Consider the following 27,368-nt stretch of genomic DNA (forward strand, 5'->3'; position numbering starts at 1 on the left):
ACTGAACTATACACTTAAAATGGTTAATATAGCAAATTATATGTTGTGCATATTTTACCGCAATGAAAAATATCCCACCAAATACGGTCTCTCGACTCTGGCTCACGGTCCCAGGCTGCAATCTAGGGGCCCTGGGTGCTGGGCAGCCCACAGGAGAAGCCCCAAAGCCAAGCCAGACAGCCAGTACTGCAATGACTGGCAGGGAGAAGGAGGCTAGTTGGTACCCCTGGGAAAGGCAGAGGCTTGGAGTCAGAAACAAATGACCTGGGAACCCAGTGTAGGATGGAGTAGATAGAAGGGCAGAAACTTAGAGAAGGGAGCAAGCAGAGACAGGGTGTCATTCTGGCTACACTGTCTCCAAGTGTCACCTGAAATGGGGTCAGCCAGGCACTCCTGTACTCTCTACCTGTACCACGACCTCCTCCCTCCTCAGAGATGGTCAGATATCCACAACAGGAAGAAATGGCTCCGGGGTCCACTTCTGGATCTGCCTGCTGCCTCTCTCTTTCTCTCTCTCTCCCCCCTCTCTCCTCCTCCCTCACCCCTCTTTCTTACTCTTGCTCTCCTGCCTCTGGCTCTCTTGATCTTTCTCATGTGTATATTCCACTTGGGCTGGAAGAAAGGAAGAGGCAGTGGAACAGACTTTCTCTTCCCTACTGATGTGTTCTCAACTTTATGTCTCTTGAGATCATGGCTGAGAGAAGTAACTGGACTGTTCTCAAAATCACAAGATGCCGCACAGCACTGCCTGACCAGCAATGGTTAACTCCACTTAGATTTTGGGCAGTTTGTACCTACTGTGAGTGCCAGGGTGCCAGAGCTCCCCCATACCTTCTAAAGTACCCTTCTCTTAGTCCACTCTCCATAGTGAGCCTGGTCATTTCCTACGAGATTCACAGATTTACTAGACAGTCGTGTCAGGAATACTCTTTCAACGGCAGAGGGCCATAAATTCTTAAGATCCCTGAGTTGATCTAGCCCTCTCAGTTATATCTATTTATTCAAATGAATGTTTAAATTTTTTATTTGCATTAAAGTTAGGCAATTTGCCTTTCCCCCAACAACCAGAATTTATTCCCTCTCAACATTAGTGCTGTACATACTATGTTATTACATTTCTAATTATATTTGTTTGTTTACCATGCTGTTAAAATTCCTTAGGCATTCCTTAAAGCTGCCAATACTATATCGAATCCTTCAATTAAAATAAGATATATATCTGCTTGTGTAAACGGAAATATGGATTTATAATTATAATGATAGTTACTGCCACTCAAATGCATATATACATCAACTAGGAAAAAAGTGTAACTACAAACTGAAACAGAACATTACTAGAATTTAAATCTCAGATGCAAAAAATCACAAGGGATTTTATATTTATTTATACAAAAAAATTTTCCTTTAAATGGCTACATAAAGTCTTTAGTCAGTTTTAGAGTAGAAGAACATGTTTACGTAAAATCTTTATTTCTAACAGACTAGTTTTTCATGAGAGAAATGCGTAAGGAAATGGTATCGTTAAATGAAACATATGTATGTTATGTATCATCTGTGACAAATATGTTGAATAATTATTTCTTTGCATAGAAGGGGAATTAACACTGTAGATTATTATTATGTTTTGCTATATTTATTTTCATATGTATACACTTATACTTATGTTATATTTTCTGCTTAATTCATTTCCTAAAAGAAAATGTCTTAATTCCACTCCGTGGAGGTATTTCCAGGACATGAAGGAACACCCTTTACTAATTAAAGCATTTTTTTAAAAAAGAAATAGAGCGAGAACAGTGATTTATGTGTTACTAATTAAAATTAGCGTCTTCAAAGAGGATATTACCTTAACGAGAATTTCAATGATTCCTAGTATAAAAATCCCACTTCAGTTCTCATCATTTATTTTGGTCTACAAAATTGTATGCGACTATAGTGATTATAAGTGAAACAGTCATATTTTCGATCATTCTGGAGCCAAGTTCAAACAGGGAAAATGGAATAAACAGGGACAGCAAATATTTGATTAATTCAAGCAAAAAACAATTTTGCTTTGACCGCTTGGATTCTTTCATTCTCGACGAGCTGGTTGGAGCCTCTGTTTCCCATTGTCTGTAAGTGTGTGTGCATGTACATGGGTATAAGTGTGTGTGTGTGTACTTTTTAAGAGGAAAAATGAGCCCTTCTCCCCCCAAAAAGACAAAAGTAACTATATTCTATAGATGAGAAGAAATCTTGCCAAATCAGTGTTGCAGCTTCAGAAGTCAGGTGTACAGATTTTGATTCTTGTTAGAGCTCCTCTGCCCTATCATTCAGGAGACGTCTGTGAATCTCTAAGTTCACTCTTGAGATCGGAACGCTCCCAAATCATCCAAAACAGTCAGGTTTCAACCATCTCAGTTTCAACCATCTCAGAGATGTTTCTAGCACAATCACTTTTGACAGTTTTTTTCATTGCCCAGTTAATCTTATAATTGTCGAGGTGGAGCGTTTTCCAGTTTTCTGCCTGGTTATTCTAGTTTAGTCAATAAGTAAAAACAATTCACTCTGATAAGCCTTTGCTGAGGGAGCAAAGAGGAAAACACATTTTCTATCGCTTTCATTTTCCATGTTTCCCAGGTGGTTGGCCAGTTTGAGAGGTGGTGTCCCATCTCCTATCCCACCCCCATTGTTTCTCCTTTCTCTCTCTCTCTCTCTCTCTCTCTCTCTCTCTATCTAGTTCCTGCTCCATATAGGTCCACTGATTTTCTCGGAATGCCCAATTCCCAGCCTTACCCCATTTCTTAGACCAGAACAGGTTCAAAATATGAAGTACTTAAGCAGCCTCAGACTTGCTCACCCCCACTAACCCCTGCCCACCCCTTGGGGCACAGTGTCGTATCTTCTCCACTGTTGGACTGGCCTAGGACACAGTACTTGAACATTGATTGCTGAGCTCGCGCATTTTGTCTCAAGTCACTCAGGCTGCTAATCTCACCCAGGACAGTTCTAAAATCATCGTAGGACCTTCCAAAACCTGAAGTCTGACCCCCAACCCTAGCCCTGAGACTGAGTCATTTACTAACTAAGGTCACCTTCCCAATAGTGACTTCCTTAAAGGACTTAAGAGTAGCATCCATCCATTCCAACATCACATTCCACCTTCCTATTGGTACTTCATTTTAAATTGTCTGTCCTATCTCGTGGTGTGATTAGAGATGGCTGAGCCCGTGGACCTACCTTGTCGCAAATCTCTGCTTTCATCATCAATCAGATTTTGCCATCATTACACACACACACACACACACACACACACACACACATACACGCAAACACGCACTCACTCCCTCTCACCCGCCACCGGTCCTATCTACACGGGTAGGTCTATTGCCCAGCTTCAGTCTCTCAGCCCTTTCTAGACTAACTGCATAGCCTGAGTCTCTCCATGCCCTGTCAGTGCTGATCTAAAAGACTAAACATACTGTTAGGGGAAAAAGTCAAGATAGAGAGTGCATGGCATGTCACATTTTGTGAAAAAGTAGAGGAGTAGAATATATAGCTTTGTTTGTAAATGCATTAAGAATCTATGGAGGGATACATGGAAAACTAACAATCATTACCTGTGAGGGGGCCGGGGGAAATGAGCCGATAAGGGACACAAGTGGGGGAGAGACTTTTTACCATGTACTTTTTCACATTTTGAGTTTTGAGCTTGGTGAAGGTATTATCTATTCAAAAAATGTTGAAGGTGAAGGAATGCATAGATATGATTTAAGGTATATTGTGATTAAAGTTAAATTGAAAGGGTTTAGTTATGCATGTATGATTATTTTATGATTCTCTGATTTGCTATAAATTATACCAGTTCTGAGTGCATGGCCTGACGGGGCTGCTATTGTTTCCCCCATTCTACGTGCATGTCTGCTTTCCCACGTCTAGAAAGTCTTTCCCTATTGGTCTACCTGCAAACTTCTAATCATCCTTTAGGATCCTGCTCAATCAGCTCTTTCTTTGTGATCCTTGCCCCAGACTGCATTTGGATGTCCAGAACATTATAAATTTTGCATGAATGAAATGCTGTATATTTGCAGTAAAAAAAAAGGTAGAAAACAATGCTGTTGCAAATGTGTAGCATTTCAGCTCTAGTATTAGTTTAATGTTTATTTAGGAAGGTAGAGCAGGAAAGCTCACCACATACATATATACATAAATAAGCCATGTGTAAGGCAGCAGATGGAGAATATGGTGGTTTCCAGAGCATGACTCCACCCTTCTCCAGCACTTGTGCTGTGGAGTTGCAAAGATCAAGGTAGCATGATGGCCTAGGGAACAAACAGTTCTTTGTTTCCAAAAAAGCCTCATATTATTGGATGCAGCAAGAGCTGCCTTTCTTACATGTGAATTTTCACATGTTCGACAATCTATAGGCTGGAGAATGTTGCTTTAATATCCTAAGTATGGCATTACAAACAAAAGGATATTGTGTATCCTGTTTATCCTTTGTATATCCTTTTATGAGTTGTTTTTCTCATAAAAGTTAAGTGTCCAGCCTTATAAGAAAAGGATTGATTGCCTATGTATAGCCAGCTTTGGAAAAATCCAGGTTATCTGTATCTATCTGTGATGCTTTGCATTTGAAGGTATCATTAGCACCAGGATGTAGCAGGAAATCAACGAGTGATTTGTTTTTCTTTCCACCCCAAGTGCATGTGTTGTCTTTCTTTGAGGTAGTGACTGTGAGTGCTGTTTATTTACATGTGTATAAATAAACATGTAAATGTATGTCAGCCAGTCTATTTCCTTTATTAACCCAAACTAGAAGGCTTTGTCTGTAGTAGGGTTTTGAGGTGGTTTTTTTAGAGTGTAGTAATATATTTACTAATTTTTCTTCCAAATATATTTGCTTGCTGCAAAATAATTTCAACAGTACTGAAACACAAAATAAAGACTTAAATTCTCTCTTCACCTTTAAATGTAACCAGTTTGGTGTGTGGCCTGCCTGTCAGACTTTTTTCTTATGCACTTATATAAACAGAATTAATTAATTTGTGCTACTGAAGGGATCATCCACTGCATATAATTCTCTACCTTGTTTTTTTTACTAAGCAATCTTTGTGATCATCTTTCCAAGTCAGTGTCGATAAATATGCCTCTTTTGATTTATCACATAGTGTTTCAAATGTATAATATGATGATGATGTAGTATAATATGATGTACCATTACACTCATATAGTTTACCAAACTTTATGGACATTTAAGTTGTTTCCACTTTTTTCTTTTATAAACAACGCTGTCTTTATGGGGTTTTGTCAGTACTTCTGTGGGATAAATTCCCCCAAAATGGAATTATGGAATCAAAAGCACACTTATTTTTAAGTGTTATAGATACTATCAAATTGCCCATAAAAATGTTTCATCAACCTAAGCTCCCAACCAAACTGAATGAATGTGCCTATTTTCCTACCACTTTATGAATATTGTATGTAATCAGTCTTTTTTATTTTGACAATGTGTTGGTATTTCATTGTTTAAATTTGCAGTTTTTCAATTAAGAGTGAAGTTGAGCTCTTTTTTTTTTTTAATCTTTATTGACCATTTGTATTTCTGGGTGGTGAATTATCTTTTCATGGTCTTTGCTCATTTTTGTGTTCGGTTGTTTATCTTGGTGAAGATATTGTGAAAAAGTGATAATCATTCGTATTCAGGATTGATAAAAATTGTGTTTTGATATGGGACATTTTTATCTTCTTTGTATTCTTTTTCTTTTTAAATCACTTCAGTGTTCTGTTATCCAAGTAGAGTTTAAATTTGTTGTGTGTTTGTGGAGTGGGAGTTTTGCGTGGGAGGAGCTGTTAAGCGGTGAGAAACCAAAATGCTTCTCTGCCCTCACAAGAGAGGGGTATCCGAGGAGATGGGGAGCAGGAGTAGGACTTTTAAAATAATCTTTTTTGGTCACTCATGCAATGGAATTAAATGAAGGTGTCAGAAGAGTAACTGAAATGCTCTTCCTTCTCACCACAGTTCTGCTCCTGCATGTCTTTCAGTCCCTTTGTTCAAAGGAATTTCTTGCACTTACTATTAATAATATTTAAACAGTCTTAGACTCAAAACATCAAGGATGGAACCATTTAAGTGACCTCCTTTGGGATTCTGTTTCCAGCTCTAGTCAACACAGATCCACTTCCTTCAGGTGTACCTGGGTGGTGATCATTTTGACCAGCACGCCCATCGTGCTGTAAGGGGCCACTTAGGATTGCAAAGCTCGGAGCAGCTACAAAGCTCTATATACGTAGTAATTATTGTAATTGTTCTCTGACATCCTTGTATTTCAAGCCAAATTCCTAGGAGCTAATGCAGTACAGGGGAAAAATTAAAGCTCTGTGACATCATCCCCACAATAAAGAGGAGTCACTGGACTGTGATGCTCATTTGTTTTCCTGAGGACGTCAAGAGAGGATCGTATCACTTTGGCTGGTGGAGAGATGAAAAATTGGGGGCTTGTCTTCTTTTGAATCGATGAAGGGTTTTTCCTAATCATACCAGAATATTGGTTTTGGTGAAATCCCTCACTTGGGATCCCTTCTTTTGCCAAGAACAAAGGCCTCTGATGACACTTGAGCCAATTGGAATCGTATCCGGCTGCATCTGTAGCTCTGGATACCCCACTTTTTCTGCGATACTTATTATTCTCTCTTGAGGAAAATCTGAAGATTTTCCAACCCAGAACCTCGATGGGGGGTCAAACCTGCTGCAGGTGTGGCTGTGGCAGATGTCATGGCTGTGCCAACAATCGCAGCAGGAGTGTTGACTCCCGGAATAGATATGGAAATTCCAGAAACAGGTACTATGACCGTGATCTCGAGGTAAGTCCTTGCTAGGGGAATCCTTCTGAGGCATTGATTATGCCGATGTCTCTTTAATAACGTTTAAGTATGAGGCACAGGATTGTGAATTAGTATCTATTACTAGTATGCAAGGCTAATGCCATGCTAGTTTCATATATTTGAAAGTACTCTGGGCACTATTTATGAATATACTCACTTAGGTACCTTTTTTTCCTGAGTGTTAAACAGGGTTTTTTGTTTGTTTGTTTTTGGAGGGGGTATGTGAGGTTGCCAGTGGTTAGAATTTAACTAACAAATTAAATGCCAGTGCAGGTAGTTCCTGCTGGGTACTGTCCGCTGAGACTTAGTCCTCTCTACTCTAGGCTTGTCAGAACTTCTAATGCTGGAAAAGAACCAAGCTATGTACTTCATGTTGTCTCAAAAGCCACTTTCTTTGGACTAGGCTCATTTGCAGCCTACCAAGTTCTTATTTGAATCAGATGTTAGTAAATCACGTAAAGGTGCTTTGAGAAGTGGAATGATTAGTTTAAGATTCCAAATTGATAGCTCAGAATTGCATTTTGATTTGACAGAGATGTTGTCTTTAAATTGACAGGTGAATCAAGGTCTTAAGCTCAATGGTTATTCCCTATCCCCTGTCCTTGTTTGTAAAAGCAAGTGTGGTGTTTTAGTATTAAATCTTCTGTGCTACTTTGTAAAATGTGGGGTAGCCATCAGCACGGGCCTAAGCTCCCTCTGATGCTTATTTTTTTCTCTCTTCCCCACCGGTAATATTATACATTTGTTTTATTTTGCACATGATAGCTTTGGAGCTATTGGAATGTGTAAAATGTATATGTCAGACGAGTTTTGTCATGTGGTTTGGGAAAGGCATGATCTATGTCCTCTGATCTGTTGTTTGATCTCAGGGTACTGATTAGAGTGTAACCCATAATTTAATGAAATAGGAAATAGAGTTAAATATATGTATGCATGTGTGTTTGTATATCTATATATGTGTGTGTGTGCGTGCGCGCATGTATGTATGTTATACATACACACTTTTGAATCTAAATGCTGAAGTGACAGTTGAAGGTGGAATAAAACATCTGAAGTTGGCAGTTTGCTGACCATATCAGTCAGATAAACCCTCTTAGCTGTTTCTGGACTGGAGGAAAGGGATGTAAACCAATTTTAATTCTGTGTTTATTCCTATGACTATTGATTTTACTGTCATTTCTTCTTAGCAGAGCTTTGATTTCTCTTTGCCATGATCGCTAATGATTTTCTCTTCCGGAAGCTTTAGTCAAATACCACCTATAGAGCAGTCAAAAACTCACTATGCATACATTTGTGTCCTTTGCTAATTATTGGTTAATTACCGCTACCAAGGGGTATATTTAATGACTTCCAACCAGCAACATGAAAGAAAATGTCCCCAAGCACATGGGGGAAAACTGAAATTTGTGACTGGAGGACAAACAGATTTCACTAAACTTAAAGGCTTAGAACCTTCAGGTGATGTATGGTAATGAGAGACGGCTGTGATTTTGATGAATGCAGCCTGAATTTACATCTCCAGGGCAACCTGGGTCACCTCAGTAGACACTGGACCCCTCTAACCTAATGCCCTGTTGACTTTGAAGGAAAATCTTAGAAACCTGAACATTATTCATTAACATGCTGTTCACCTAGATGATCCAAATGAGAAGCCTAACTAATGAGGAACTTTTACCCTATTTGATTTTGTTTTATTAGAATCTAAAATGAAGAGTTACCAACTTAGAAAATGAGGGAAGTAGGGACGTTTTTGGCGTTGATGCTAAAACTCCTGCTTTAAAGCATCTCCCTGTCGGTGATGGTATTATTCAAACCAGTGCAGATTCTTTGCCCGTATTTATCCTATAAGCTTTGCCTAAAATAAGTAAGAAGAATATCAAAATACATCTAAGAATTAACTTCTATGAGTTTTGCAATTAAGTCTGTTCGACCACAATGTATATGTTGAATCAAAATATTGAATTTTTTGCAGGTATTTTCAAAAATGACAATATACATTATTTTCAGTTTTGAAATATACATTTAAAAACTCCTCTTTGGTTTTCTATTTTATTCCAAAACTGCAATAATCCAAACTGGCTATAGCAATCCTCGTATCTTTTGGATGCAAAAAAATTAAGCCTGATCAATGTCAACATCTATTTGTCTTTAAAACTTTGATGAAATATTATCTTATTTGTGAAGTTTCCCTGGATTCCCAGTTGGTATTGTCCAACTTCTCTCATGTTCTTGTGGAATTTTATAGTGTCCCAAGTAATTTTTCTGTGTTATCATTCAGAAATTATATCTCTTCTCCACTAGACTTCCCTAGGGCAGGGTATTACATCTTATTTATACCTAACGCAGGCATATAGGGGACACTCAGTACATGTAATTGCAATGATAGAAACATGAATTATAAAGCACTGAATGTAGCCAAAAGACCAGAGCTCTGACTTCAGGTCTTCTTTAGACTACCTGAGTGGTCTTGGGTAAGTTATTTATCTTTCCTGGGCTTCAGTTTTATATTTGTAAATTAGGGGGTGAGAGTTGAATTAGATAGTGCTGTGTGGAGCTTTAGGATCCTCTGTGGTGCCTCGGCTGCAACAGGAAGAAAGGGACGAATGGAAAGCTGGATGAGAGAGGAACTCAAGCTTGCAAGTTTCATGCCATGTTTTCACTCAGAGAAGATCACTTGTTTCTGTTTTCTGCTTATGGCTGAATCCGTGTACAAATTCTTTTGGAAAAAAGAGGGGTTTTTAAAAATGTTTAAATAGAGTAAGGTTTTTTATTTACAATAAAGGTTTATATTTGAGATAACATTTAAATATTTTTAAAAATTAAATTTATTGGGGTAACATTGGTTAATAAAATTATATAGGTTTTAAGTCTACATTTCTATAATACATCTATATACCACATTGTGTGTTCACCTTCCATCACCATATATCTGACCCCCTTTACCCTCTACAACACCCCCCTCTACCCTACGGTAACCACTAAACTGTTGTCTGTGTCTGTAAGTTTTTGTTTGTTTTCTTTATTTGTTCCTTTTAACTTTATATCCCACATATGAGTGGAATCATCTGGTTCTCGACTTTTCCTGTCTGACTTATTTCACTTAGCATGATAATCTCAAGATCCATCCATGTTGTCGCAAATGGCAGTACTTCATTTTTCCTTATGGCAGAGTCGTATTCCATTATATAATATATGAACCGTGGGAGATGAGGGTAAGGAGGATCAAATATATGGTGATGGAAGGAGAACTGACTCTGGGTGGTGAACACACAATGTAATTTATAGATGATGTGATTCAGAATTGTACACCCGAAATCTATGTAATTTTACTAACAATTGTCACCCCAATAAATTAAAAAAAAATTACATGAACCACATCTTCTTTATCCAGTCATCTGTCTGACACTTTGTTTCCATGTCTTGGCCACCATGAATAATACTGCATTGAACATAGGGGTACATATATCTTTACAGATAAATGTTCTCAGATTTTTTGAGTGGATACCCAGAAGAGGTGTTGCTGGGTCATATGGTAATTCTATTCTTAATTTGAAAAAGAAAATGTTTTACTGCTGAAAAAATTCATGAAAACAACTGGACTAAAATTCCATATAATGTTCTTCCATCTCTAATAACACTTTTATTAATTCATCTCATTATCATCTTCTTGCCTTTTAAAAGAAACTCTGTCACATCGCTCTCATTAGCTCATTATTTATATGCCCCTTCCCCGCCACAATACGGATCTTTTCTATTTTTTCCTAGTCAACCTGTCTATTACATCTTGTAGTTACTCTTTAAACCTGAATAAACTGCTTGTCCCTGTTGACTTTTCTTTCTTTTTTTTTGTAAATTTTTTTGTAGAATTACTCTTCAATTTAATGCATTGTTTTGGTTTGTATTAATATTTTTCTGAGCATTAGCAACCTCGAATATGTAGTTTCATCTATACACCTAATGAGGATATTTTTGATTACTTCTTTCTGGTCATTTATAAAGTCACTGAGTAGAATGAAATTCACATTGGAATTATTGGAGGGGATAGTTGAATAAGTTGATATTCTGACCTTCCTGTATTACTAGCTGATCTTACATTAAGTTGTCTTTTCTACCATATTTTTTAAAAACAATAAGTGAAATAGCAAATATTTTCAAGGTTGTGAGTAAATATTTATTGACTGTCATCGGAAGTAATAAATGGAGCATCACATATTTCACAGCATAAGCAGTAATGAAGGAATAAGTAGATAGGTTATAGGATAAAAGGAAAGAAGTACTAGAAGGTCAAAGTACACAAAATAGAGGAAGGGATTCAGATACCCATGTGCTCAACATTCATTCAGAGCTCACTAAAAATCCCTAGTGCTTCTGCAATTTTAATGCTAACATTCTGCCAGTGGCGTATCCTTTGTTCCTTATGTTTTGGTACATGTGCTGTTTATTTATTCATTTCATGTTTGCTAATGAGGTACCTTGGGAGTTTCTCCTTTCAGCAAAAATAGAAGGGAATGAAAAGGGAATTGTTGGAGGTACACTGACTAACTCATTCACACAAAGTACCAACTTACCCCAAAACAAATCTAAGAGAAATGATAAACTAATTTTATTTAAGACTAAAGTATAAGATACAGTGTATCAGTTACATTTGACACTATGTTGTGCTAGCTTATAATTAAGGAAGGTATCAGAATCAAGGTGATAGTTGAACATATGAGAAGATGTTATAAATTCACCAAAGTAGAATGCATTTGGTTAGAGAGAATGGCACAGAAAGAAGCCTTAGGAGGTAGAATTATTTTCAGGAATAAGTGTGGGGTGAGAGTCAATCTTTAAATATAGACAGAGATATTGTAAGGTCTTAAGAAAGAAGTATTCAGGATGAAGGAGATACCTCAGAGGTAGTGGCATTGAGATTTGGGCGTGTGTTGGGCGGGCGGGGTATAGTAAAATATAAAGCTCTGAATATAGATGGGGACTGGAGTCTCAGAAACTGCCCAAAAGGCTATTGAAACTGTATGGGTTTGTGTTAAAATAGAGGCTGTTGAATAGGCTGAAGTCAAGAAATCTAATGATAGATTACACATAGGGACAAAAGTGGATAGAATGAAAAGATTTTAAGGTTTTTCGTTTAGGAGGCTAGAAAAATGGTGTTCCTGGTGACAAATGAAATTCTTCAGAAAGAGACTGCTTGCAAGGAAAAAATGATTTTTTTCCTTTTTAGGAAAGGTTGAATTTGAAGTAGTAACTTGAAAACTAGGAAGAAAATGTTAGAATACCAGGGAGAACAGTATTGAGAACTAGATTTGGGATAGCATCAGGACAAATTAGAAGCTGAAAATTTTCAAATTTTTTTCTTTCCATTTGCCAGCAAAATCTGACCTGAACTCTCACAAAGCAATTTACTCTCTTTATCCCACTTAGAGGGAAATATCATACATTTTTGCTGCAGAAATATTACTGTAGTATGGTATATACGCGTATTACCTTTCCAAAATCTGAAGATTCTTTCTTTTATCCTGTCATCAACCTACTAAAATACTTTGGGCTCCAAAGGACTTTCCTAAGGGATTGTGGACCTGTAGAAAGTTTAGAGAAAGAATGCCAGTCACGCCTTACAGAATCATACATAATAGGAAGTCACCTGTAAGTGCTGAATACACAATAAGAGACTTATAATGAGCGAATAAACTTGAAAAGAGACATAATAATTCACTGAAGTACTAAGTACAAAATCAAAGAGGGAATTCGAGGAATAATTAAGTTGACAAGGAGAGAGTGGATTTGACAAAAAGAAGGATATGGTTGATTGAATTCATACCGTTCTTGAAGTTTATGGGACTGGAGGAAAATGGGTACTGGGAACTGGAGAAGGAGCCTGGGGTTTATTTAGAGGATGGAAGAGAGGCGAAGACTGGAAGGGGAAGGTTAGAGGCCACTACCTCTTTGGCAGAGGGAAGGGCTACTCCTTACAACAGGACACTCTATGCAGTTGTAGAAGCAGAAAACAGACAGGAGAAAGGACAATACTAAATGTGCTGCAGAATGAGGGCATCATTTGGGAGTCAAACTGGTTGAGAGGCGGACCTTGAACACAAGTGGACCACAGTGTTGGGGAGGAGGAGAGACACAGGTTGTCACACTAAGAGGGAGTATCAGAATGGAAAGTTGACACAGGAGTTTCACTTTTCTTTGTAGAGAAAGAAGTAACGTTACTACTCCCCAAAAATAGATCTGGAGGAGAAGTGATGGTTGAGAAGAGTGTGGTTTTGGAGTAACCACTGACGAAAGCATGGTAGGGAAGTCAAGAGGAAACTAACGGCTGTTGAAAAGGACAGAATGAGTTAAACACCATAAATGTACAGTCCAGATGTGCACAAAGTCCTTTTTGGCCACAACTCTCTTGTTATTCAATGCGATCTAAAATTTCCCAGTACACTAAAATGGGATATCTGTTCACTCTCCCAGCAGATATGTTGATGTGGCACATGAAATGATGCGCTATGATCATTTGCCATTACTTTTCCCAGTAATCATCAAGTAGTTATCCCAGACAGAACTGCCACATTGCGAGAGTCTCCTAATTGGTCTCCCTGCCCTGCCTCTGTTGTACTCATACCCTCTACACTTCTTTCTGCATGGAGCAGTAGAGTCATCTTTTACAGGCATACGTCAGATCCCACTACTTCTCTGCCTGTAACTCTCCAGTGGCTTCTCATCACTCTTAGAAGAGAAGTCTCCTGTCTTTACATGAGTTTACAGGCCCTTCGTGAACCGGCCCCTGCCCCTACCTAACTCCCCACCTGCCCCTGCCCTGCCCCAGCCACACTGGAACAGTTGTTAGAACAGCCGACTCTTTCTTGCTGTGAGTATTTGGCACTACCTGTTTGCTGGCCTGGAATGCACTTCCCAGTCCTCACGGGACTGATCCCTTCTTGTCTTTCACATCTTAGCTTAAATGTCACCTCCTCAGAAAGGCCACTCAATCGTGATCACTTCAGCTACATGAATTATTTGCACAGTACATATTACTATATGTGTCCCTGCTTCTTTCTTTGTGTGTTTATTGTTTGTCTTTCTCCTCTACAATGTAAACTCCAGGAAGCAGAGATTTTTGTCTCTTGTTCACTGCTGTGTCCCTATTCCTAGTACAATGTCTGCCACATATGAGGTGCTCAATAAATATTTGTTGAATGAACAAATAAATATTGCCCTGTACCTTTCACTTGCCATTTAATTTTCTTGACTATTTTATTTCTCAATGACTACTTAATACTTAGGTATGCAGTAGTTTGTTCAATTTTCTTAATTTGGTTTGATTTATTAATTTCAGTTTGACACAGTACGTACAGAACATTGCTTCCCTTTTCTATAGTTTGGTAACTGTTGGGATTAACTATCCCTGCAATGTTTCCTAAGCAGTCGAGTCCAAAACCTGCTTGTTCCCTTGTGCCACACACAACCTTCCCATACACTGTCCCAATTAATGTCATTAAAAGAAAAAAAAAATCTTACATAACAGAAAGTCAATATTTTGGGTTAGGAACCAGTTTTGTAACAGCTTGGGTAACTCTGCCTCGAGGCCCACAGAGCCTCCCATGTAGAGATAGAAGCTGACACTGCTGCTTAGGGAAGGTCCTCAGGCTGCCGGGCCAAGCCCTGGACTTTTCCTCGGGGAGGGGTGCTTCCCTTGGTCCCCAAGGTGTAGTTGCTCCTCTCAAGCTGTCCAACAACAGCCTGGTAACCACAGTGTCCTATCACACATACCCAGGGAAACTGAACTGAGTGAAAGGCAACCATAGATAAAGAGTAAAACTATGTAAATAAAATAATTCTGCATGACTCAAAAGATGAATCTAGATGGCGAAAGCAAAACGCAAGTATATAATCATAAAAATGAAATAGGGCGGGTCTATTGAGGGCACCTTCCTCAGAACGATTGACAGCTTTGCTGGGCTCTCACAGTGTAATTAATATGTGTCACTCCTAAAGGAACATATTACTTGCCTATACCCTGAAGCCTCTGTTTATTCAGCATTACGCAATTATTAATTAGCTCAAACACAAGCCCCTGAGTTGGTATCATTATCTCTGTTTTGCAAACAAGGCAAACAAGGCAAAGCAAGGGTATTGGTGCCCAGACTCCAAGCAGTGTGGCGCTGGGCTCAATAAAGAAGCCTGGAATTCCTCTCAGCCTGCACTTGGGTTTCCTGCACTGTTGAATCAATATATTATGTTATTGAAGACAGCCAAATGGAAGTGACTCAAATACATGTTGTTCTTCCAGTATTTCAGTCCCACCCTTGTGGTTTTCTACATGAAAGGAGACCGCTCTCTGCTTGGCATGGTTGGAGGCTGGAGGAGAGGGACTAGAGAGAAGGGGGTTGTATAGCATGGTGAAATGGAAGGGAAATGTATCATGTGATTTCTGGTCTTTAGAGAGAAGTTACCTGAACTTAGCTTTTTGAGGATGTCTCTTTAGTCTGAAGGATTATGTTGGTCTCCAGGAAACAGGACTGAACATGTGACTTGGCCTCTCTTTCCAGAATGTGTGTGGTAAATCCTATAAGCAAAATGCACACAAATCCTGTCCTTAAAGGAAGTAGCTCAGTACCAGGAATGGCAGAGCAAGAACTATGAAAAACAGAGAGAACACGTGTGTATCAATGTGCCGGTCTTTGCAGGCGTGTCATAGGTACCTGCCTGATCCACTGACAGGTAGTGCTGACCTGGTTTTGCTATTCACATTTTTATAGGATCTTCTCTGTGAATGATTCAGATCAACCCAAAAGCCTTTCTGCACCACGTGGGTAAAGAAGTACCTCGGGGGTTATTTCTGGAACATCCCACCCCAAGAAGAGTCCTCTTAGGAGAGTGCTTGGCACAATATCTTGAATGCAAGTTACTCTCCCAAGGAGTCTGCGCACCAATAGCCAACTGACAGTGCGGGTGGGTCAGCCTGGAAGTGAGGAAGCAGGCTTTGGGCTGTTACAATTCTCCAAACCTCTCCCCTTCCCAAAGCGAGTTTTGGAGCCCTATTAAGTACTTTTTATGCCAGGCACTCAAAAAAGAAAAAGACTCCTCTTTATTTACATGTCACAGACAAAAAGGATAGAATAAGCAAAAATAGATAATATAGACAAGAAAGATAGACTTTTGCCCCTTGTCCCCTTATCTTTGGTCTGATTTAGGGAGAGGTTTAATAGTAACTCTCAAAACATTTCTTTCAACAGATTTCTTTCAATAAAAAGTTCACTGTTCAGTATATTTTTAAGCAAAACATATTTACTCTTTGAACACTGGGCATGTCAGTATGGCTCTAGCTTTTCTTTTGCAGGGAAAAAAAAAGATCATAGTATTCTATGAAAAATTTTGCAACTGTAAGATGATACCTGCTTTACATCTTTAATCACAAGTAGAATTTGAAAAAAATCTTTCAAGTATTTTCCTTTCTAGAGTTATTAGAATAGGAATTGATTTTGTTGAATTATTTTCTTTTTAAGTTGAATCGAAGATTCTCATTAACACTAAATGTATGTTTCTGTGGCAATACAAATTATTTAAATATTTTGGATAACTGGATGTCTATCGTTGAATTGCAAGACTTAGCTGTCTGGAATTTTGGGAAGTGAGTTGTTCTAGATGGTTGAGTTTTATAGATGACTTGGTGTCTATCTTGTAGGTTAGAAATTTTTTCTGCTTTGAATAAAAACTATCCAAACATATGTTTAGTCATTTTCCTGTTTTTTAAAGTAGAATATGCTCAACATAATTTAGCTTCTTGAGGAAGCATGATTATCCTGGATAATAGCTTTTTTACAGTAATGTTCTCAGAACTTATTGAAGTGTATGTTCTATCTGCTGTTGCAGTAAATTATCATTTCCATGTTATTCTTAATAGTTTTTTCTAGAAATTTCCTTCTTATTACTTGTTATTTTGTTACGTTTGTTACGGAGTACTTTAAAAAAAGATTTTAAAGTGTATAAAATATTTCAATTAGTTATGTGTTTGGAAATGAACTAAAAGTGCTCATTAGAATGTTGTATAAGGGAAGAGTAAATGGGCTTGAAATTAGGCCAAAAGTACCCTCTAATCCAAAATATTCTTATTTTTAAAAAGGTTTATTATAAAATTTTAAAAACATAAACAAAAGTAGAGAGAACAGAGTAATGGGCCACTGTACCATCCCGAGTGCTCTTACACATCATCCAGTTTCAACAATTACCAACTTCTGGACAATCTTGTTTCCTCTATAACTCCTTGCTCACTCACCTTGCAACTGAATTAAAAGACAATCCCCAAATCAATATGAACTCATGTTTAGCTTAATATAAATACAGATGGGCACATATGGAAATATTTAGATATATTTGTGTATATTCCAGTAGTTTTATTTCTTTGTCAGCTGAGAGCACTTAGAAGCAATGTCACTCTAGTAGCAATGAGGATACCTAGAACCGAGATCTTGGCTTCTAATGTCATTCTCCAATGAAATGAACCAGGGCTCCTTGGAAATTGGCTAATTGTAAGACTGGATACAAAATATACAAGATGAGCCTGGACTGGAACAATTTGAGCTACGAAAACAAAGAAGCATTGTATTGTAACTCAATGTATAAAATAAATATCCTTGAATCCATACTGATAGAAATAAATGATTGAATTGATAGATAGGTAGATAGATAGATAGATAGACAGATAGACAGAAAAATCTCCTATGCAGAAGAATTTCAAATAATTTCTATAGATACTTATGCTCCCTTAAGGTTGGGGAGCATAACACCCCCCAACTCCTTCAGTGTGAGCTCCACATAGTGATTTCCTCCCGATGAGTACAGTATGGAAAGGGGATAAAAAGAATAACTTTACAGTGGATCTATTTGATAAACACTACCAAGGTCAACATCAACAGCCATCAATCATGTTGATAGTATATGATATACTGTGACGGAAATCATATTGGTCTCTGTGGTCTTCTTCCCCAAAACCCATAACCCCGTAACCCCAGTCTAATCATGAGAACAGGAAAAAAATTCCCTTTTAGGGTCATTCTACAACACATCTGACTGTACTCCTCAAAACTGTCAAGGTCATCAACACCAATGAAAGTCTAAGAAATGCTCACAGCTAAGAGGACTCTAAGAAGGCGTGACAATTAAATGTAATGTGGTGTCCTGGAGGGATCCCAGAAAAGAGAGAGAGCATTAAGTAATCTGAAGCTGAATAAAATATGCACTTTGATTATGATAATACATCAATATTAATTCATTAATTGTAATGAAAGTACCATACTAATGTAAGATGTTAATAATAAGTAAAAGCATAGCAAATATGGAAAAATCTTACTATCATCTCAATTTTTCTGTAAATCTAAAACTTTTCGAAAATGTAAAGTCTAATATAAATTTAAACTACAAAAAGCCAATCCCGGACATATCATTTCTTCCATAGAAACATCAGTATGTATTGCTAATAAACTAGAAAATAAAAACTATAACCACAATATCATTATCACACTAAAGAAATAATTGATAATTTCTTTTTATCAAATATCTAGTGTTCTAATTTCTCTGATTACCTCAAATGCATTTTTACAGTTGGTTCGTTTCAATTGGGATCAAAACAAAATCTGCACATTGCATTCGATTAGTATGTCTCATGAGCCTTTTTAAATCTTCCCTCTTTTTTGTCCTTTGCCATTTGTTTGTTGAAGAAACTAGGTTATTTTTCTATAGAATTTTCCACATTCAGGATTTGATTGGTTTTATCCTCATGGTATCACTTAACACTTTCCTCCATCCCTAGTACTTACTGGTAAATATAAACTGGTTAGGTCTTGATTAGATTATTTTTGGCAAGAATATTTCACAAGAGGTGTTTTATATATATTTGCTTTATATGTTACACTATTTATACGTTACACTATTGCATCATATCACAAAGTATGTAGAACTCTCTTTTTTATGTAAAGATTGACATTATCATCGTAACCTATCTTTATAATGCCTTTTACCTGTTTTAGTAGCTATTGATCACTATTACCTAGATCCATTAACTTATTTTATTTATTGGCTGACATTTTTCTATTAGAAGAACTTTCCCACATCAGCTATGTTGTTCCTCTGAAAAATAGTTCATAAGAAAGGCAGGATAACTGCTGATTCCCCCCTTCCCTTTATTTACCACTTTCAGAATAATGATTTGTTACTTTAGAAACTTCCAAGTGAAGTGTGGCCAGGTACTTTCATATTTATTGTCTGTACAGTGATTGCAACTGTGTAAAAATTATGCTAAATTAAAATTAAAACTGAAAAACAAGGATGTATTAGGCTTAAACCACACCAGTGGACTTATGATCTTTAAAAGTGTAAGTTATAATATTGTTAAGAAAGTCAATTCCAGAAGAGGGGAGTAGCAGGAAGAGGATTACATTTCCAGCAAAAGTGACCATCGCTGGCAGATTTAAGCACAAGCAAGAGAGAAGAAAGATGGCTGAAAGGAAGACAGAACCAGGTGATGGATACAGCAGAAGAGAATTTTTAAAAAGAGGGGAAAACAGGAAAAAGGGGAGAGAGAGAGAGAGAGAGAGAGAGAGAGAGAGAGAGAGAGAGAGAGAGAGAGAGAGAGAGATTGTTATTAACAGTATCCTGTGCTCCAATAATGTTAATTGCCGACCTAGACAATCTCTGTTTTGCCATCTCTTTCTTGGATTCCTTATTTACTCTGACTGCTAACTAAAAATTACCAGAATAAGACTGAGTCCTCTATCTTGACATTTTTCTTTTACTTCTGTAGTAGATAAGATAATTTTCTGGACATGAAATTTCAAAACACATGTTGGGCTGTTGTCATCTTCTGCACTAACCAGGAAACAGGCTTCTCCTACATAAACTGGGATAAACCTGTATTTACTTATTCACTGAGAAATCCAATTTATGAGGAGTTTATATATGATTATACCTATATAAGAGCACTGCAGGCTTAGAAAAGATGGAGAGTATTATTACATTTGCCAAACTAAACATGACTCAGAAGCAAACATGGAGAAGGACTGAAAATTTGGGGGCAAAAAAGAAAGACAAAAGAAACTGTATTGCTCTTCATTAAGTAATGTAAGTAGTATATCTGTGGTCATGTTTAAAAAAATATACATTTAGATGTTGTCAGTTGTGACTGTTACACCTTTGCCAACGTGTTTTTAATATAAACTGTCTTGCTGTTAAAATATTGATAGGTAACTAGGAATAGTTACAGTGTATAGTAACTAGCTAATTTTAATAATTGTACTATATGTTTCTCTTTTTATGTACTTTTACATTTAAGAAGGTGAAAGTTCTTTTAACAATATAACTGATTTTTGAAAGGCATAAAGGTTTTACTTTTCATTTGGTATTTTGAATGCAGCTAAAAATTCTGAGTGAATTTATGTAAGAAGTAAAAAAGTATAGATTCAGTATCTTCCCCTAGACTTGGGCAAGAGTGACTCCACTTTTAAAAGGAGCTTCCCTTTGCCATCCGTCAGAGGGCAGGCCCTGCTCCCATGGTGGATATCCCCCAGCTTGAGAGGTGGCAGGGAGTGTTTTCTGAACTTGGATGTGCAAGCTTGGATGCCAACTTGCAGACATGGGAGGCCACTTGTGGTGTAGAATGGAGACAGGAGAAGAAGAGAAGGGTGAAAACCTGGGCTTGAGGTCATTCTGAAGGTGTATTTTTAAAGGCAAGAAATTAGAACATACTTTAATAGTTTGTTAGCTTGATTTATAACTGTGAAATATTTAAACATGTGATATGTGAGCCTCCATTTATATTCTTGTTCCCCGTTAGCCACCCATGTTGGGGCAAATTTAGGTAGATTTTTAAAACAAAACAAAAAAGTTTAAGCTCATCTGTTCCTGTTTCCTTAATTCTCTTAACCTATTAATAAATACTTTATCAGGTTATCTTTGAATTGAACCATGAATTACAACTAAAAGGCTCTACATAAAGATACATTCCATAAGCTTTTAGATTCTTAAAATAAAATCACCCTAAACGTTTTAAATGCCAGCTCTTCAAGGAGAATATTGACAAAGGGGGAAAATATGGAAAAGCAATTAAATTATTATCTATTGATACTCGCTTAGTTCTTTATGTGTTTAAGTCACAGAGGAAATATTTTTAGGGTAAAAAAAATGTTCCCTGCTCTAAAGGAGCTTATGAAATGGATGGGAAGGCGAGAGAAATGTACATGGAAAACTTTAAATAGAACACCAAATATGAAATCAGTGTTACCAGTAATAAATGTTTTTAGAGAAGGATTTCCGTAAGCTTGGATTATCAGGGAGAACTCCAGGCTGGGCTTTGACGTGTGAGTCAGAGTTTGACTGGCACAGACAGATGAGGTGATATCCTGGCGGGGAAGTCACATGGGCAAAGGTACAGGTAAATACTGTGTGTGTTTGGGGAACTGGGGTCATACTAATTTGGTTAGAGCAGACAGTTTGTGTAGGTACACAGAGGCAAATGGGCTTGTAAGATTTACAGTGCCGTCTGTTTAGGGGTTGAAAGTTTGGGCTTTGTCATGAAGACAGTGGATCGTTGCTGAAGGTTTTCAAGATACATATAGGATAAAATCTGTGATTTGGAAGGAATGAACAAATAGATATGTTCAGAGGCAGAGGGAGCTGAGAGGCAGAGGGAGCTGAGAGGCAGAGGGAGCTGAGAGGCAGGCAGACCACAAAGGTCCTGAGCTCATGGACTGGACCTGAGGCCAAGGATCTAATATTCTGAAAAGAAACATGTTTTCTCTTTCACAGAACTTACAACATTTTCTAATGGTTTTCAGGGATATGACCAGTTTCCACTGAGAACAAACGATTAGTGATGAAATACGATAGAACAATAGACAATGAGTATCCATGTAAGTGTAAGTAGGATAAAAAGTAATATACAGTTTTCACTTGCAACACTCATATTTCATGGGCTCCTAGCATTTTATGATGTGAACCTGTCTTCTTCTCTAAGTGAAGGAAAGGTAAGCACCACCTAACTCATCTGTTCCTGTTTTCTTAATTTTCTTAACCTATTAATAAATAGATCAAGTATATTTCCAAAATTCAACCAGTGGAATATCTCTGCAGAGCATAGGAAAGTGTCTTTAGCCCCAGGTAATGAGGACATACTACTTCTTTATATAAAAATGTCACATGGGGTGGGCAGGTAGCATAGTAAAGTGGAGGAAAGCCCTGGACCCTGGGAAGTCTGTCACCTTGTTCTCATGGTGCTCCTTCCACTTAATGGTTCTAGGACCTGGGGCAACTCATTTGTTCTTCTTGGACAGCCTCACTTAAGGAAATTCAATTCTATAAACTCCAAGGTCCATTTCAGCTCTGACGTTCCATAATTATGTCAGTTAGTTCTAACACCAAAAGAGCATTTTATAAAATGGATTTTGAATAAATACACTTTGAGTCAGACTCTGATGAAGTTTCCGGGTGGCGGTGACACCAAAGAATGACGCAGCGATGGATTTATCTATGAATAACGAATGGGAAACTTGATGAGGAGTTTTTTTCTTTTTAAGTATTGATTGTGAATTAAGGTTATTATGTTATTCAGTATGTGAAATTACATTTCGCGTTCCCTATGAATCACCATTAAAAATGGGTCAGCTTGTAGATGTGATTTAATGGACAATATTCCTTCTGTGAATTTTTTAGGGACGTCCCACGAAGGACTTGAAGTGAGACCAGTTTCTTATGTAGAACCACAAGGCTGAGTGACTGTTTGGTGAATTGGTTAAAAGCATACATTCTGGAGTCACATCAACTCAAGGTCAAATTCGAGTTCTGCTACTTGACAGCTGTATGACCTTGGGCTAATTAATAAATGTTCCTGTGCTTCAGTTTACTCCTCTGCCTCATTGGGTTGTGGGGATTGAGGGAATTTATTACATGTAAAGCACTTAGAATACCACACCCCACAAGTAAATGCAGTGAGTATTCTTATTATATTTGGTAAAGTATTATTATTATTATTATTATTATTATTATTATTAGTTGGTTAGAGCACAGTGCTTTTAGACAAGGCAAGAAAAATGACATTTATTTAGATATTTAGGCATGTAGAGCAGTAGGCATAATTATGTAGGCCAATATTTTTTCTTTAAGGTCAGTTCAGCCATTTCTGCAATACTTATAATTCTAAAGCCACAAAAATGACATAGTTTTGATCATTGTTTTATCCTATTTGCATTTTACTAAAGATGATTATATTTTGTCTGTCTGGGGCTCATGCTTCCTTTCAAGGAGGAATTGTTCTACAGTAAATTGAATTACAGGAAGAGGAGGTTTAGAGGCAAAAGTGAATGAAGGAAGTGGATCTTATGTTCACTTCGTACTTTCAGTATATAGTGAATAGTCATTTAAAAGGCTTTTACTGGGGAAAGTTCTGTTGTAGTTCAAGGAACTAAGATTTCAAGCTCAGCTGAGGCAGTGAGTCAGTTTCTAAGACTAGTCCTATTCACGTTACTTCATATTAGACAACAAATTAAAGTTAGTCTTCAACTCCTAGTTAATGAATTACCTCAGATTATCTCAAATTAAGCTTCATTTATTTGTTTTAGAAAACTAGCAAAGCATCTCACTCTCAGTCATCCCCGGTGATCTGAGCTGTGACCAAATAACCAGAAAAGTAAAAAAGAGGAAGGGACGTGGACAATGGTTCTTTTTGTGTTCCCACCCCTTCCTTCAGACTCTTGCCATACTGGTGAGCAATTTTCTGTCAAGACTTTCCTGAAGTCTCTCTCTGTTCCTCAGCTGAGAAGGAACCTTTTTATTATGGGACTCATCAGAAACAGGCGTGAGGGTTTTCTTCCTGTGTGAAGGATCTCAAACCATGAAAAGCTCCTTTCATGCTGTCTTCAGTTGATCCAGAGTAGGACACAGGACCGTTTAGAAGGGGTGCGCCAAGGAACCAGTTCCTTTCCCTTAGGGCAAGGGAAACTTAGCAGAGGTTCCTGTTCTTGTACAAAAGAGGAGGGCATGGCTGTTCTCCCTGGCAGGGAGCCCGACATCAGCACACGTGCCAGGACTGTGCCCCTGAGCTGGGATGTAGCTGTCTACCGTGTGAGCCACACTGTGGAGGGATAGCGATGGTTTCTACTTCTCCCTCAGGCTTAGATTTCAGGATAACCCTTCACATGCTGCCCTCTTAGGTTTGATCTGTGCACCATGGAAGAGCCCCTCAATAATAATGGTACACAAAAAAGAAAAAGAAAATAATGAGTGTGAACGTGTTTTCTTTCCTGTCAAGAAGAATGGAGCTGTCCTATCTCTCCTTCTAAAACGTCAGTCCAATTACATTTATAACCACACAAGCCAGTTAAACTATGGTTTGGGCTGAGACTGGTGACAGCTACAATCTAGAAACTAATACACATGCTGAATTCTGAAATCCTTTGCTGAAAGTAAGTGCCATTTGGGGCGATGCCTGAAGGTTTGGGTTGTGCTTTTCACACATCTGCTAAGGACAATTTGATGTTTGGCAGAGCACAAAACAATGGAAAGTGTGCCCACATCAGATGTATTTTCCACCCAAACATACCGTTCTTCTACCCAAACATAGATCACGTGTAAGCCTCCTACTTTGAATACCAACCACAGCTTTACTTTTGAACCATGCCTCTTTTCCAGCTTACTGTTAAGAGAGGCTTTTTCTAATTAATATGCACCTCTAATTAGACATAAATGTGTGCCAAGAGAAACCTTGCCTAGATAATAGTTGATGCTCAATACATGTTTGAATGACTGAATGAACACAAGTCTCATGGGCTCTCTGGATAGAGCATATACTTTAATCAAAAATCTTTTCCACCACTTAAACGGAGGTAGCCTTCATGATGTTTTATACATATTCTATGATTGTATGGTCACCCTCTTCTTCCTATTTTCAAAAAGCAAGGGGAGGGTGGCCGGTTAGCTCAGTGGATTAGAGCACAGTGCTTTAAAAACAAGGTCACCAGTTCGATCCCCACATGGGCGACTATGAGCCACGCCTTCCATAACTAGATTGAAACAAGTACCTGACTTGGAGCTGATGGGTCCTGCAAAAACACACTTAAATAATAAATAAAAGTTTTTAAAAAGGGGAGGGCAGGTAGGAGAACAAAATGTACAGAGGAGCCACTTAAAAAAAAAAAAAATCAAGGAGGCAGCCTAACAATAACGTGTCGTATAGATGTCACTTTTTTCTATATGGATCTCATACTTCCTCCCCTTGTAATCTAGAAGGTAATCCTTTTGTCATTGGTGCATTTCTCATGTCCAGGTCATCCCCTCAATCTGAAACCCAACTCAGCCCCACTCTCTGTATTTTAAGGGAGTGACATAACTTTGAAGGGGTGGAATTCAATACTTGAAGGCAGAAAATAACCTTATTCTTTGTCATCATTGTCCCTTCAAACACATTCTATGGGCCATTTCTTTTCCATCCCTGGAGTTATCAGTCACTCTTAGAAAGTAAAAAGCTTTATTTCAGTGATTAAAATGCCTAGCTGAATGTAGTAATTAAAACTCTAAATTTCATTCAAGTGCACATTGCCCAATTTGGGTGGGTTTTAGCGGGCAGCCTGCAATGAGGGAGGGGGATAGTTGGCATCTGTTGTTTTGCTCCCTCTTCCCAATTTCGTTCTTGCATCCTTCAGTCCCAGCTCACACTACTCACTTTTTGTGGGTTAGACCCAGAAGGAGTGGGGCCTCAGGGAACAACGGGGCACGTACTTATGTTGAAGCTGTTCTCTGGATTAAGTGGATATTTATAGCTGCTTCTCTGCAGGGGCTTTTGTGTTTTTCTCTAAGGCTCCTTTGTTGGACATTTATCTCATTGTAATTTCAGGGATGGCCAATGCCTTGGGCTAACAGTTCATAACTTTACCCTTAGCCCTCAGGCAATTGAGTTCACCTCACACAGACCTTATTAGAGTCCCACTGTCCCTCCTCTATAATGTCCCCATTCTTCGCCAGAGTCTCTTTCAAGACTGCTCCAGATTGGCTTTCTCCAGCAGGGTCCACATCTGTTCCACGGAAAACTCTATCACATTCTTTGCCCCGGTTGAAGTACCAATGCCTTCCCCTTTCTCTTTGCCTCAACCTAATAATCTCAGTCCCTTGCTTTAGATCAAGCGTGAATCCGACACTTGTCCTTTATGTCCCCCAACTTCCAAGGGACACACGTGAAGCTCTCCATTAGTCCCCCTAAATGCTTCTCACTAGGCTTGAGAAGAGGGGAAGCCCCTGTGTTCTCTCTTTCATGGGAGGAAGTGAGACTGGGGAAGAAAAATCCCACCCGCCAGCAGCCTTCTCCAAATGATATCTCTTTCTCAGCTCCTTTAACTTCAAATTTTCTTATATTGGCTTTGAGACATCACTTTTGGAAGTCCTAGCATAGGTGGTGGTCCAGCGCCTCACTTTGGAATGTGCAGGTACTTAGTATCTGTGGGTTTATTCTCAGATTTGCAGGCTTAGCTGAAACTGAGCAGAAAGCATTTCATTTTACATATATATACATGTAGATATTTTTACAACCCTTGCTCATTATCTTGTACTGTTTGATTTGCAGAAATTACATAAAACAATAATAGCAAACTCTTATATAACATTTATTATATGCCAGGCACTGTTCTAGTCCAGGTATTGTTTAGTCCTTTTTAAAAAACAAACAAAACCAACATTTTTTAGCAATATTCACATTTTTATTAAGAGGTATAAAATATATGTGGTCAATGCTGTTATTTTCATTTGCAAATGGAAGAGTTGAGAAGTATAGAGACCTGCACTTGGCCTTTTCTCTTTTTTCTCAAGATTATCTGCCAGCACATTTCTCATATCCAGGCTTCTGCACATCTGGAATTCTCTCCCCACTGGATAGGAGTGTGTAGTGGGAATCATAGTTGATGAAAATATTTATTTTTAAAAAATCAGCATAGTCAAGTTTCTTAGTCTTAAGGATTTCTGGATTTCGTCCCTGGAGGAAGTCAGGATCTTCCCAAGGGTCGGACCCTTGAATATTCTTCCAGTCATCAAGAGTGGAGTCCTTTATTTTCTCATACTCTGATTCCAATGATACTTTATTCATTTTCAGTTTTTTTTTCCCAATTCAGGATCAATTAGATTACCAGTTTGTTACAAACGGTTATAACTCAAGAACAGCTGTAGGGCAAGGTGTGGGGAAAGGGACAAGGAGCTTCCATGCCCTCTCCAAGCCTGCTATTCTCCTAGCATCTCCACATGTTCACCAGGAGGGTTCAATCCTTATAACAACTCTGGGAGGTAGACAAAATTATAACTGCTGTATTTCCAGATGAGAACGCTATGGAATACACATCTCTCAGTTTGCTCAAGGTCACTCACAACTAAGTGTCCGAGTTGGGACTTGAACCTGTGTAGCTAAGCTACATGTGTGCTCCTGACCACTGCATGATGTTGCCTCACATGCTATGATAGGGGGAGGGGCATCCCCTCGGGAGTCA

At 38.2% G+C, this 27,368-nt stretch overlaps 1 protein-coding gene across 1 annotated transcript in view; it reads left to right on the top strand.

Moving 5' to 3' along the window:
- Positions 1–27,368, top strand: part of CRYBG1 (crystallin beta-gamma domain containing 1) — a 175,626-nt gene that overhangs the window by 77,022 nt on the left and 71,236 nt on the right. The gene's annotated exons all lie outside the window — the stretch shown is intronic.

Source organism: Rhinolophus ferrumequinum, chromosome 3, assembly GCF_004115265.2.
Source record: "Rhinolophus ferrumequinum isolate MPI-CBG mRhiFer1 chromosome 3, mRhiFer1_v1.p, whole genome shotgun sequence".
In the NCBI taxonomy this organism is placed as follows: domain Eukaryota; kingdom Metazoa; phylum Chordata; class Mammalia; order Chiroptera; family Rhinolophidae; genus Rhinolophus; species Rhinolophus ferrumequinum.